We start from the raw sequence: 13,408 nt of genomic DNA, 5'->3' as shown, positions 1-13,408 counted from the left end.
TAATGGCAGTTTGTGTGCAGCATGTACCATTAAAGGACAGAGGATGTGACTGAGGGCACACAAACTGTCTGCACTGTTCTCTCCCACTGGCATTTGCTCCAAGGATACAGAACATCAAGAACAAAGCCAGTCTTTAAGGGAAGGGAGTAGAAAGGGAAGGGAAAGTAAGGCTAATATAAAGCAGCAGCAGTATTTTCCCTCACCTAGTTTCTCACCTGCTGTGTTAAAAGGGACTTAAAATACTGCAAGGTCCCTGCTCCTCTCCCAGCTGGGATGTACATGATAGCATCCAGGTAGGGAAGGGGAAAGTGGCTTTTTTTTCCATTCTGCAACAGAACTCTGACAAGTGGCACAGCTGTTAACTTTAGTTTTCTAATCTGGACAATTTATGAAGCCAAAGAGCTACATAATTTCCTGAAGTTATCAATATTTAGGTTCTTCTGGAGCTTTTAATGGAAGCAGGTCCATTCCAGGGACACTGTTAGCTAAAACATCAGTAGGCATTGAGTCTAAAAATAAACACCCCTGTTCTAGCTCCTGGTTGCAATGGAGCAACTGGAACACTCCTGGGGAAGGTTTGTTTAGAAGCAATATTAAAATATTATCCATCTGACTTCCTGTGTAGCTATTTAATTATGTGACAGCCATTTAAACAGAATGTCTTATGTGCCTACCTAAAAATCCCACTCCCACGACGTCTTTAACATGCTTGGTAAGACTAGAATTTCTTTTACTGTTACCTGCTTCCAGAGAGCTTCCTCCCCAGGAAAAGCATACCAAAGAATTTACACTGATTCAAATGCTGGAAAAATAGATTGGTTTTTCTCTGAACAGGAATTCCATAGGATATGGGAGAACCCTGTATTTATTAAGTTCAGTTTGCTTGCAAAAGCAAGGTTTTCCAGGGAATTTGGTGGGAATGGATGGGGAGGGAACACTTTGGAAACTGCACTGCCAGATGAGGATACAAAAGATTTTTCCCACCTCAGACCAAATGGGACAAGAATAAAACAGAGATCTGAAAAACCTTCTGCTTTGTATATGCTATTTGATCACAGCATTATTAAACACCATCATTAATTTAAGCACCCAAAACCAGAGACCAGATCACTAAGAGGAACCTGTACTTCACAGGCTGCCACTGCACCCTAAACCCAGTGGAACGGATCATTGCTCACAGAACAAGCATGCACAGGGCACAACAGCACCCGGATTGCAGAGAGAAGGGAGCTCCTCAGGACTGCCGCTGGAGAAACTGAGTCTGAGCTTCTGCCTCAACTCCATTACCCCTTCTTCACTCAGTGTTTTTTGTTCTGTTTAAGCTGTGGCAATATTGTGGCTGGTTATTTTCTGGATACTTGCAGAGGTTCCAAGGGGGAATTGCTATTAGCTAAGATATCTCTTCCTTCCCCTCCCTTTACAAACCAAACAAGAGCATTGTCCTGATACATCTTGGTGAGCAGGACCTTTGGCAGGAGGAGTAACAAAACTCTTTACAGAGAGGAAGAATTTTGGTGGATTGCATTGTTTTAAAACTCCTGGGGACCACGTGGGGCAGTTCCTGGGAGGCATAATTGAACACTTGCATAACCATCTGTGTGGAAACCAGAATTCCACAAATCCTCAAGAGACCATGCCTTTCTGAGCAGCCTGTAGAGTAGAATTTCAGACACCTCACTCTGCTGAAAGCTACTGTCAGAAGACATTGATTTAGGTTATACAATCTCCCATGCCTCAGGAATTCAAATTTAGAGCATTTAACTTGATAATCCATTGAAATATTGATATAACAATAACCATTTCCTCTCCTTTTTTCAAGTGAGAATGATGAACAATTAAATAAAGCTTTCACAGTAGGATGTGTTTTTATCCTGATTTTGTTTGGACACGAAATTGATGCTATGTCACTTATCTATTGCAAATTCTGTTCCTTGTCACTTATCTATTCCACATTCTGTTCCTCTGCCAGTACCTTTTAACTAAATCTGACACTAAGATTTCTTTCTTGCTCCCACACATTTTCCATGAAAATCAATGACCAAGAGGAACAGAGAAAACCCATTAATGCCCTTCAGCGCAGTGAAGATGGGTTAACCAATTGCAGCAGTTATCTCAGCAGTCACGGTGCCTTTGGCAGCTGGGAATCATTATCTATTTTGCCAGCAGAGAGTGGGCAAAACACCATGGAAGCAAACATCACGTCCAGGACCAGGCACAGCTCCACAGCCCTTTGCAAGGGGGCAACGCAAGTAGCTTAAAGAGATGAGAAGAGAGAAAGAGCACTGCCAGCACGTGTGAGATGTCAGAATATTGTGATTTGGGGTAGCAGCTGGATAACAAGGAAAAGCATGTTAGGGAATGGAGGGGAAGTCAGATTAATAGTGGGAAAAGTGAAAAGGTAACAGAGACAGGAATACAGCTTCACTATAGATCTGGTGCTCCCTGACCTAATTAGTGTTCAGGTGCCAGCTGACAAATCTAACTTGTCAGCCACTTGGATATCATCTATTCTAACTTAGGCCTGAATAGCTGCACTCTTTATCTGAAGCAATTACAGTGGCCATGAATAATAACCTCTAAGTGCATAATAATGATCTCTATCCCTGACTACACCCACATTAGCTAGGAATGCAGAGCATTAGGAGTGCACCTGAAGAGCTAAACAGTTGGTGCTGAGGACACAACACTTACACAACACAGGTCAAGAATCCTGCTTTGGGGTAGCTCTAACTTGCTTTCATGAGCTGAGTACTGTCTGGCAGTGGGACTGCAGCTCTTGGAGTTTATCTTCTGGTTTACCTTCATCCAAAAGTATCTCAGCCTGAGTGTTTTGAAATGTTTCTGCAATGCAAAGCAAAGCACAGTAAAGTAGTGACAACTGGAAAATTCCTAATCTGAACCAAAATGCTACTGCAGATACATCCAGTGATACACCTATACACTGTATGACCACACTCACAGCAGTAAGCTGAGGAAGGAACCTCAGTAAAAATGATTTCTCAGTAAAGAGCCAAAGTTGTTATGGGGTGATGGTGAATGTTTGGGAAAAACTCTCTGTGAGGCTACAAAAGTACTCTGATAAAGAAGTTTACAAAAACAAAGGTAATGTGAGGTTCTCCTTCAAACTAAAAAACCAAAAACAATAAAGCCTCTCAAAAAATCCCAGCAGAGTCAAAGAGATTTGTGAAGCAGTCTATGTGTTTTTGAAGCAGCCTATATGCTTGTGTTTTGTCTTCAAAGGTTATATTCTTGAAGTAAAAATTATATTCTGCTAATACACAGGACACCACAGGGCCCAGTCTAAGGCTAAAAACCTGAAATACTGGAGTAGTTTCTCAGAAACACCCGAAAAAGAGACACAGAGAGCCAGCTAATCCAGGAACTATGAGACAGCCCAGCCAGCCCTCACCTCCCCAAACAGAAAAAGCACATTCTTCCTACACACCTCTAAGGAGAGCAATTACAGATCACAAAATTAACATCCAATTTATGATCAGCATTACTGATACTTTCAATAACTTCCTCTCCAACATGTTACCAGCTTCTAAAATCATAAAGTAACACACAAAGTCAATACATAATAAGCCAGAGAAAGTACATGATCCCTTTGCTACACATTTACAGGTGGTTGAAGTGTTAAATGATGTATTGATAAGATCCTATGGTATATTAGTAAAGTGACAGCTGCTTATTAAATATCTATCATGTATTTTTTTCAAATTTATAGTAAGACCAAATAGTCAATGGACCTGCTAGCACTTTCAAAGAAAAAAACCCACATGAACTGTATCAGAATACTGCAGAATGTTTTCACGCACAGACTCCCTAAATTAGGAGCTTTGAATGTGCACTTGTCTTATTTTTCCTCTCCTATTCTGTCCCTGTTTTCATACACATGAAACATTTAAATCTGTTCTCTAGATTAGAAACAAGCCAACTTTGATTTTGTAGGTCAGACCATCTCATGAAGCTTTACAGACAACAAACTGAGGAACAGTCAGCAGCAAAACTGGAGTTTTGTCAAAACTACCCACTGACCTCAGCTGACATGGATGTAAATAAGCCAAAGGACCTGACATTTCACACAGTGTTTAATTCATGGAACTTGCTGCCGCAGGATGCTGTCCAGGACAAAAGTAGAAATAGATGAAAACAACTAAACAGGAAATCAATAAACGAGGGTGAGATGTGGTGATTAGTACAACACAATTCTGCAGATGTAGCTTTTATTGTTAACTGCATGGCTGTGAAAGAAGAGGAGTCCAGTGCCCAGCATGAAATGGGTAACTGCAGCCAGTTCCTCTCCAAAGTGGTTTAAAACTGGATTAGGACCAGGGGAGTAAATATCAGCACATAATACCATGACACAACCAGAAATTGAGTTGATAGATGGCATGTGGCCTCTTTAAAGATCCTACGCACTACCTACAATCTCTCTTTTTCATGGTCTCTGGTCTCCCAAATCAACACATCAAAGCATTCATAATAAGTAGAAAGTACAGTACAACAGTGCTTTCTGCCTTTTAAAAGCATAGATGGTAGGGAAGGGGGGAAAAAAAAAAAGTAAAGAGTATTACCTTTATTTTAGATTACACCTCCCTAGACATGAGAAAGACCAAGGAACAGTCTCTGGGCACAGCTCATTCACAAAAATGTAATTTCATTACAGGTCCAGTGTTTGTCTGCTCAGAAAAGGTCATAAGATCAAAACTAACAATGTACCACCTATCCTGCTCTGAAACTCTTGCGGATACTTCCTTCCCCAACACAGCTTATAAAGCAAAACCATGACCCAAGTGTCACAAATAATACCTTTACAGATTTTCCAATAACACAAACTGGCTGTACAAGATTCAGCCTCCAACTCTATTAATCTGTACCCAATATTCAAGGCTGCTCTTTTCACAGAAAAAGAGAGACCTGGCAATTCCATACGTTTGAAAAAGGTTTTCCTCAACTCACTGAAGTTTTTCTTGGAATTATTACAATATTGTGAAAGGCAAGCAGCAACAGCTACTTTTAAAAATCAGACTACCTCTAAACAATCAGTATTTTTCAAGTAGCTATTAAGAAACTCCAGAAAGATTCTAGATCTCAGAATGCGCATTTTTGCAGTAAAAAAGGAACCTGGGTAATTTCACATTGGCATCTTTGTGTGCAATAATTTTATAGCAAACATAAGACTACTACTTAATGAAGTTTATTTTGTTTTTCTGTGATACGGCAACATTCTGCCCCATACAGAAACTGCATTTAGCACTTGTTTGGTAGGCCAACGTCTAACATGTCACTTAATTTAGAAAAATTAACCCCAAACCAATAAAAAGTAATTCCTTCGTTTAGTGGTAAAATAAACTAGAGGAATGTGCAAACAAAGCCTTCTCTTCCAAGCATTTATGCACTGTCAGCATGCTTTAATATAAATTTCCACCCTGCCTGTCCTCCCCTGAAGCAATGCATATATGACAACATTTCAGAGCATGCTTTAATGGGATTTTCCAGTCAACCAAAACTCAAATTGCACAGAAGTTATGAAAGTCATAAACACATATTTCATCTTATTGAATTATATGCTAACTGGGCAAAAGATAATGAGGCACAACTCCTTTAGAGATTTTATTAAGTTTTCTGTCACACTGGGGAATTGCATAAAGAGAGCATACAGAAAGTTGTACACTACCAGAATCCACAGAGCAGCTGCAGTTAAACAGAAGGGTAAAGAGCCCTACAAACCAGGGAAAAAAAAAAAAAAAAAAAAGAAGTAGTAATTTTAAATACTAAATACTTTTATTTCCCTCTCTCAACACCCACATCCATTATTTCTCACATAACTTTACCTTAATTTCCAAACACATGAAGATGCACACATTATTTTACTGCATTGCACTTGATTTTTTATTTTTTTTTTCTGAGTATGATTTGAACAAACCTATCCACAAAGCTCATTTACACATTTAAGGTATAGAAAAACATGTTTGGACTTCAGCCTTGAAGAGGAGTCAAGGAATTTCTCCTCCTTTTCTGCCACTGCCACCCACCCTTTCCTGGGGATCAGCCCCCTGATGTGGCGGATGCAGTTCTGAGCTCTGCCCTTTGGCTTTGTCCCTCTTCTCCTCTGCTGCTCTGCTCCCCAGGACAGCCACAGAAAGGAAATGTGAACTCTCCAGACTGTATCTGCCACCAAAGTCAACTTCTCAAGGAGCTGGTTTTGCATCCCTTGTGCCTCTAGTCCAACAATTTCACGTATGGTCCCTTCCAATGAACTACTACAGAGCAGTAGAAATCCTTTAATTGCTGGCAGTTTTCCTAAAGGAAGCACACTGATCTGGAGGATGGAGGCATCCTGAACATCATCACTGCAAAAAACACTGGAAGATGAACTAACATCTAATTCAAACTGTCAGTTATGAGGAATTAAGGATCACAGTGAAGCTCTAAGTCACAGCTGATCAATCACACAGTGTAATTCCATACCTACCAGTAGCAGGTCATACTTATAAACAATTTTTTGCACTTTCCAGCACTGTAAAAACACTAGAGCAGCTCCCAAAACTAAACCAATAATTCTACTGTTGCTCTTCTACTCCTTATGAAGCGAGTCAGAACAACACCCATTCCCCCTGAGTGGGAAGCACAAAAACGCATCTAACAAAAGCAATTCAGAGGATGCTCACACTGAAGTTCCTAAAAGTCACGTGCCAAAGTGATGTGTCAAATTTGTGTATGCAATTAACTGCATTTCAAGATGCAATCTATCTTAGTTGTGTCAAATGCATACACAGAATAAAATAAAGTTAGCTCTTGAAAACTTCATTCATAACTGACAGATCCCCTATAGAATCCAACATGTCCCACATTTTGTTCATGGAAGATTTAAAAGGGTGTTCCCCTATTCCCCCACAAAGCTGAACACCTAGTCCAGGACACAGAAAATGGGGAGGAGTCTTCTAATGCAAAAAGTATACCACTGATATTTTTTAGGAATGGTAACACAAATGTAATACACTGCAGAAGTCACTGGAGAGATCCTAGATGTTCTATCCATCAGCAGCTGCATTTCCACCTTGTGCATTTCTGGTGTACATCACTTCACCCATACAAACAGTTTCATAGAACCACAGAGCAGCCAAGGAATGACAAAAGATTGTTTGGTCCAACCTTTTGTGTGGGAAGCAGCCCTGATGAGGTTATCCAGCACCCTGCCCAACTGCAGAAACGACCTCTCTACTTCTCGGTACTCCTCCATGTCCTTCGGGAGGTTGTTCCAGTGAATGATTGATCTCACTGTAAAAATTTCTTTCTTACACTGAGATGAAAACTTTGATCAAATCTTTGCCAAGAGTTCCTAACAAACAGCCACAGTGAGAATGCTTTGATACTTCCATTTCTGAGAGCTGCAGATCCGATGAGCATGTAGCCGGGAACTTTACAGTTCACCCTAAGTGGCCTTTCCATGAAAGATGAGTTTGTTCACCTTCTCACCTCCTTGCTTGTTTTAAAATAAAACAAGTCCCTGCTGCAGCTGACAGCAGGACACCAGGGAAGCAGTCAAAATGCAAAACCCAGCAAGGCTGGAGTGGAAAAGGAGGAAGTTCTGTTTTCAGGCAGTGGCAGAAGCTCAGCTCAGCTAAGCCGCTTACACAGCCGCACACCCGACAGCCGTTGCCTCTATTTCCCTGCTGCCCACAGCCCTGACAGGCAACAGCAGCAAACAGCAAATGGCACAGTCAGTCCATCCCATTTCTCATACTCAGAAGTGCTCAGCAGTATTGAAATAAAATATCACAGACTGTGCTCATTTCAGCTGCCACCAGAGAAATCTACAAGAAAACCAGCAGGAGATTTGACTGATTCTGACACTGAAACATCATTTAACCCTTCCCCATTCCCTACAGCCAGGAGAATGGAGACTAGGGACAGAAAGACAAAGTTGCTTCTCCTCCCAGGTTTATTTAGTAAATAGTTTGGAGAGTTACAGTCTGCAAATAAAAACTGAAGAATACACACAAGGTCAGTAAACAGCTCACTGATAAACCTGGAGAAACAGCCTGGTGCAAAAGTTCACTTGCCTGATTGAAGCCACTATTTATGAATTTTCCTGCTAGGATTCCACAAACTGCCTTCACACCAGTGAGCTAACAAATTCACACTTCAATGCCAAGTAGGAAACATTTACAAATACAGCTGATTATAATAAATATTACAGTTTAGACAGTTATGTTAAATGGTTAATTTAGCCATTGGGATTTTAATGAAGAATTGCTGTAAAGTGAATCTTGAAACTGGGCCATCCATTGTTATACTACAGGAAAACAACGAGCTCAGCAAAACAGGAATATCCAGAATTACCACAATTCCTGGTGTAAACAAACAAACAAAAAAATCTCACCCACCCTGAAGCTCTGGCAAATACAGATTTTCTGCAGTTTCAGGTGACAAAATGAATACTTCACTGGGACTAAGTTTTATGCATGACAAATTACTCCCATCCTACAGTTCAGATGGTGTCTCTGGGTTTTAGCATTACTTAATTTGACCACTCTTGGAGTAATCATTGGCACAGACCGACCACTAAAATGAAAAACTGGAAGTATGTTGAGTGTGTGATTTTCAAATATGAGATGCCAGCTTTCAAAAGTAATTTCAGAAGCAACACGAGAAGGCTGGTTCAAACATTTCAAATGAAACACTCCACTGAGCAGGTAAAATGCACCATGAAATGTGTAAGACGCATGGGATCTCAAAGATCTTTCAAGATGCAACTGCAGGTTAGTCTGTCTCTCTCTCTCATGCAAAGACATCTATGGTCAAAAAAGCTATCTATTTACACAAAGTAGCATTCCTGGTTTGAAAACGGGCAACACTTCTTGAGCTACCACAGTGTGCATGTCTCAGCCCTGGATGCTAACTCCAGTACACTGGGCTGTGCAAAGGTATTTGTCTGATTTTATAAATGTAGTTCTGAACAAATGTCTTTTATTCAAAGTTAAAGTTATTTTATATAGTAATTAAGTATTATTAAAAATAAGCAACAGCCTGAAATAGGCACAAAAGAGCTCTCAACAGATAAGTTTTCTCAGCAAGCCAAAATCCATGGTGTGATTTTAGGTAGTTAGCATGGGATTTCTTTAACTGTCAGCAGAAGACAGGCTTTGCCTTTGAAATGGAGCTATTCTAATAATAGTATTCAGTAACCTTGATTAAAACACCACTTACTTGACAATCAGCACCATCAAAAGTGTCAGCAAGAAAAGAATGAGTTAAATGTATTTCAAACCTCACAAATGCATATCAGATTTTACTGAACAAGAATCAGTAAGACAAGCAAAAGTAAACAAGGAAAGGGCTGGGTATGGTCAGATTAGATTTTAAGAGGTCAAATAGTTACCAACATCTGAACTCAGCTGGCAGGAGAACAGACCAGACATTAGGTCATTGAGGCCACTCCTCTGCCAGCTCTGTAGGGTTCACACTGCAAGTGTTTTTGTTTATAATGTGGAAGAGGAGAGGAAGCAATGGTGGGGGCAAGAAAGTAGATTGTCTTTGGAGGCTGAAGCAAAACAACCATTAAAGAAGCACCAGGCAGACTAGACAGCATTCTGGAAACACAGCTGATGGAAATTCATGAAAAAGCAAGATGGAAATGAGCAACAAAAATCAGGATTGAGCTGACAAACTAAAAGCAAAAGTTTTTAACCGGATGGTGCAAAAAAAAACTAGAATTCTTGCCTGTAGGAATCTGATGTCATTCGTTGAGTAAATGGGAAGAAATGACACATGTAAGATTTCCTGGAATAATGGAAGAGGGTAGCAGAGGGGTAAAATGGGTTAGATTTTCCCCAGTACTCATACCTGGGGTAAGTGCTACCAAGCACATCTCTTGTTTCCTGCCTGTCCAGCTGTTTCTAAGAGCCCAAAGTAAGTCAGGTAAGTTTTTGTTCTCAACCTGATTGATCCTGTGATCTGCCTCACCAAAAGAAAATGGAAATGGTTACACTGTCACAAGTGAGGGAGGTCGCAGGGGCAGGCAGAACAAAATGGACAGACAAGAGGATCACAGGAAAAGAAAGCTGTTTAAAATGACAGACCAAACAAAAATGCTTCACACTGCTCTAGTCTGAAGTAAGTTAGCACTGTCCTGAAGTATATTTTATCCTGCTTTTGCCACAGAATTTATTTTTGGCTCTAGATAAATTACATAAAAATATTGTTCCAATGGGGACACCAACTACATACATTTTATTTTAGGGATGCATCTCCCAAAATCTGACTGGTTGATTTGCAAAAGCAGGATAGATTTAGAACAGACAATGAATTTATTTGCACCTGTGCACTTAACATAAATGAGGACAACTGAACTCAACACCCTGAAAAAAACCAGATCTTACCTGGACCAGATTTAGTCCCTATAGTTTTATCTTTCATTCTTCATGTGGAATGGGAGGATGATTTCCTTGTCTTAGGAGAGTTTTGTCACTTAAGGGGGGAATTAGTTGAGTACTGAGATACTAAAGTGATAAGCACAAGAGAAGATATAAGGAAATTTGTAATTCCATAGTCAAAGCAGAATTTGATGCAGATTTGAGTCAGATTGAGAAAATGTGTCGACATCACACAACCCAAGTAAAGAGGATGAGACCAAAATACTTGATCTCTTTAATACCCTGAGTACAACAGGATTTTTTTGCAAAAAACCAGTAAGTTATTACTTAATAGAAAACTGTAATTCAATCTAGATGTATGAAGAGACTGAATTAAAGCTAACTTCAAAACTTCAGTTCTCCATTTGTGTTTCTGGAAATGACGCCATTAGTACAGTTACTCTGTGTGTAACTATCCACTTCTCTCAAAAGAAAACTGATATCACCAAGTTGTAATCTCAATACCTGCGTGTATCACAACCACATGCAACGTTTTGCTGTTTTGAGTCCAACACCAGCTGGACACAAATTTCTGGATGAACTTGTAGGAGAAAAGGATAATACAAGTTTCATCTGGAAATTTCCTGATATATGCTAGGTCCAAGAATACAGAGTTACTCAGAACCCCAGGTTCCAGCCTAATCTGTTCAATTTTTCCAGTCTAAAAGAGGTTGAAGCGAGATGGCTGAAACTGAACAGGTAAGTAAAAATCTCACTCCTGTCTCCACGCAGTTCTCTCACACGCAGGTTCCCTGACTCCTCCTCTCTGGCTTCTATTCTCACTACCCTGGTTCAGCAGGAACTACTCTTGCAATCTCAGTCACCTTTACTAGGTAAGTCTCCTCACTGCTCATCACCTCTTGCACTTGTAAACCTCCCCCACAGCTGCTTTATCAATGGCACTCCCTCTGTTCAACACAAGGGCCAAAATGTCCAACCTCCCAGTTGCACAACCCTTTTACACAGGTGTGGGTGTCTGTGTGCATAATTCACACGTGGACATTAAAAAACAGGGCTTCTACATGCATACCTACTCATTTATGTACAACTAAAAAAACTCTTTCCCTCCCAACCACGTTTCCTTGAGCCCGTATAAGGAACCCTACGGCAGTGCATGGAAACAGATGTAATTACTAACTAGGTTAATAAGAAAAAGTGTTTAAAAGGTCAGTTTGAATCTTGGTAACGCTCCATGCCACTCCCTTCCCCTGCTGTATCAACAATGGTGCCAGTACGGGGAGAAGATGGTACAGGAGGCGGTAATGTGCAGAAAAAGTACAACTAGGGGTTTTTTTCAGTGACAGTCAATAATAATAATAAATTTAAGGTCTTGATTTTAATCTAGAACACCAACATCTGCGTAACTGTCCCTCTTCACGAACTTTTCTATGCAAACTTGAAATTCTTTCAAGTGTTTTCATGTGCTTGTAGTCTTCTTCCTTTCACTCACTGGCCTCCGTTCTTCTCTGTTTTGTTCCCAACAAGCCAAATCACTGCCTGCTCTCTCACTCCTCAACCAATGCAACATTCAATCCCAGCTTCAACTGTGGTAACACTGAGGCTCCCTCTGCCCCTCCTGTTTCCTGTGGATGTGGACGAATTGTTCCCTTGCCGGCACCAGGCCTAGGAGAAGCCCCGCAGAGCCCGGGAGGGTCGGGCTCATTCCCAAACACACTCATTCCCAAACACACTCATTCCAGAACACACTCATTCCAGAACACATTCCCGAACACACTCATTCCCAAACACACTCCTGCCCGAACACACCCCGGCACGATCGGCCCCAGCCGCACCGCCCGTCCCGGCCACCGCAGCCCCAGCACAGACGGGGCCTCGGCGTGACCCTGCCGACAGCGGGAAAACTTTCACCAGGAATACCACAGCTTCGGATGGCTGCGGCTGTGCTCTGCGGGTTTGTTTTAGGGGATGGTGTTTTTTCAAACTTCGGACAAAAAATGTATCGGCTGCCTGTTTTGGAGAGAGTCGCTGACCTCTTCCAAAAGAGAAATCCCGCAGGATTCTTCCTTTGTTCGATACACTCCACACATTTTCTCCCCCGGTTTAACTGGAAATGGCACAAATCCTTGGAGAGGAGTTTACCGCGGCTGCTGGCCGCCGGAGGGCGGCGAGGGGCGGAGGGCAGCGGGGCGCGTTCCGTCCTCAGGGTCCCCATGCGGGACCCCCGCCCGCCCCGGCCGCTCCCTCCGGGCACCGCTCCCGCCGTCCCCGCGCCGGGCAGCCCCTTTCCCGCCGGCGGCTCCCGCCCGCACTCACCGCCACTGCCCGCATCTCACCCCGGGCTACCCGCACTCACCGCCCCAGCCCGCGCCCCAGCCCGCACTCACCACCGCCACCGCCCGGGTGCGGAGCAGGGCCGGCGCTGCCGCCCCGCGCTGCCCCAACGCCCGCTGAGCGCTCGGCGGAGCGGGCGGCGCCTCCGCGCATGCGCCCGGCAGCCCGAGGGCGGCCGTGAGGCGGGGAGAGACTGAGGGCGAGCAGCCGTTCCCGCCCGTGACACGCTGCCCATCGCCCCGGCGGCCTTGTTCAGGGCTGGCCCGGCGATCAGGGACCCCGCGGGGTGGCCATCAGCCCCCTCTCCGGCACAGGGCGGTCCTTTCAGCCGCCCCCCGATCGGGAGCTCCCCGCCGTCGCGGCCCGGGGCTCAGCACTCCCCGGTGGTCGGGACTCCGGGCGCGGCCGCCGTGCCTCACCGAGCCTCCCCGCCAAGGGTATCCCGGAGTTATCGGTTTCTGTCCCGGAGTTACAGCATCAGTTGTATCGGAAAGGATCTCAGAGATCATCGAGTTCAAGCTGTGACCGAACACGACCGTGTCAACCAGACCGTGGCCACGTCTAGCCTTTCTTTAACACCTCCAGTTGCGGTGACTTCACCACCTCCCTGGGCAGCGTGTTCCAATATTTAATCACCCTTTTTGTGAGGAAATTTCCTCAGAGTATCCAACTTGCATAGATTGACACAGTCTTCT

The 13,408-nt window shown here is 43.0% G+C and overlaps 1 protein-coding gene across 3 annotated transcripts in view; it reads right to left on the bottom strand.

The window, feature by feature from the left end:
- PRRG1 (proline rich and Gla domain 1) overlaps nt 1-13,151 on the bottom strand; it is a 31,280-nt gene extending 18,129 nt beyond the window's left edge. The window contains exon 1 of one of the 3 annotated variants that reach the window (XM_066177004.1): nt 13,133-13,151. The gene's annotated coding sequence lies outside the window, so the exon portion shown is untranslated. Of the gene's footprint in view, nt 1-2,691; nt 2,803-12,766; nt 12,800-13,132 lie in introns of those variants that run through there. The other 2 variants (XM_066177002.1, XM_066177003.1) reach the window with 2 other exon arrangements.
- Between the last annotated feature and the right edge of the window lie 257 nt (nt 13,152-13,408).

The sequence above is a fragment of the Chamaea fasciata genome, unplaced genomic scaffold (assembly GCF_029207755.1).
Source record: "Chamaea fasciata isolate MVZ Bird 193981 ecotype frontalis unplaced genomic scaffold, bChaFas1.0.hap1 SCAF_2, whole genome shotgun sequence".
Lineage (NCBI taxonomy): Eukaryota > Metazoa > Chordata > Aves > Passeriformes > Sylviidae > Chamaea > Chamaea fasciata.
Note: the sequence above shows the minus strand (reverse complement) of the source record. Positions and strands in the feature narration are given on the sequence as shown.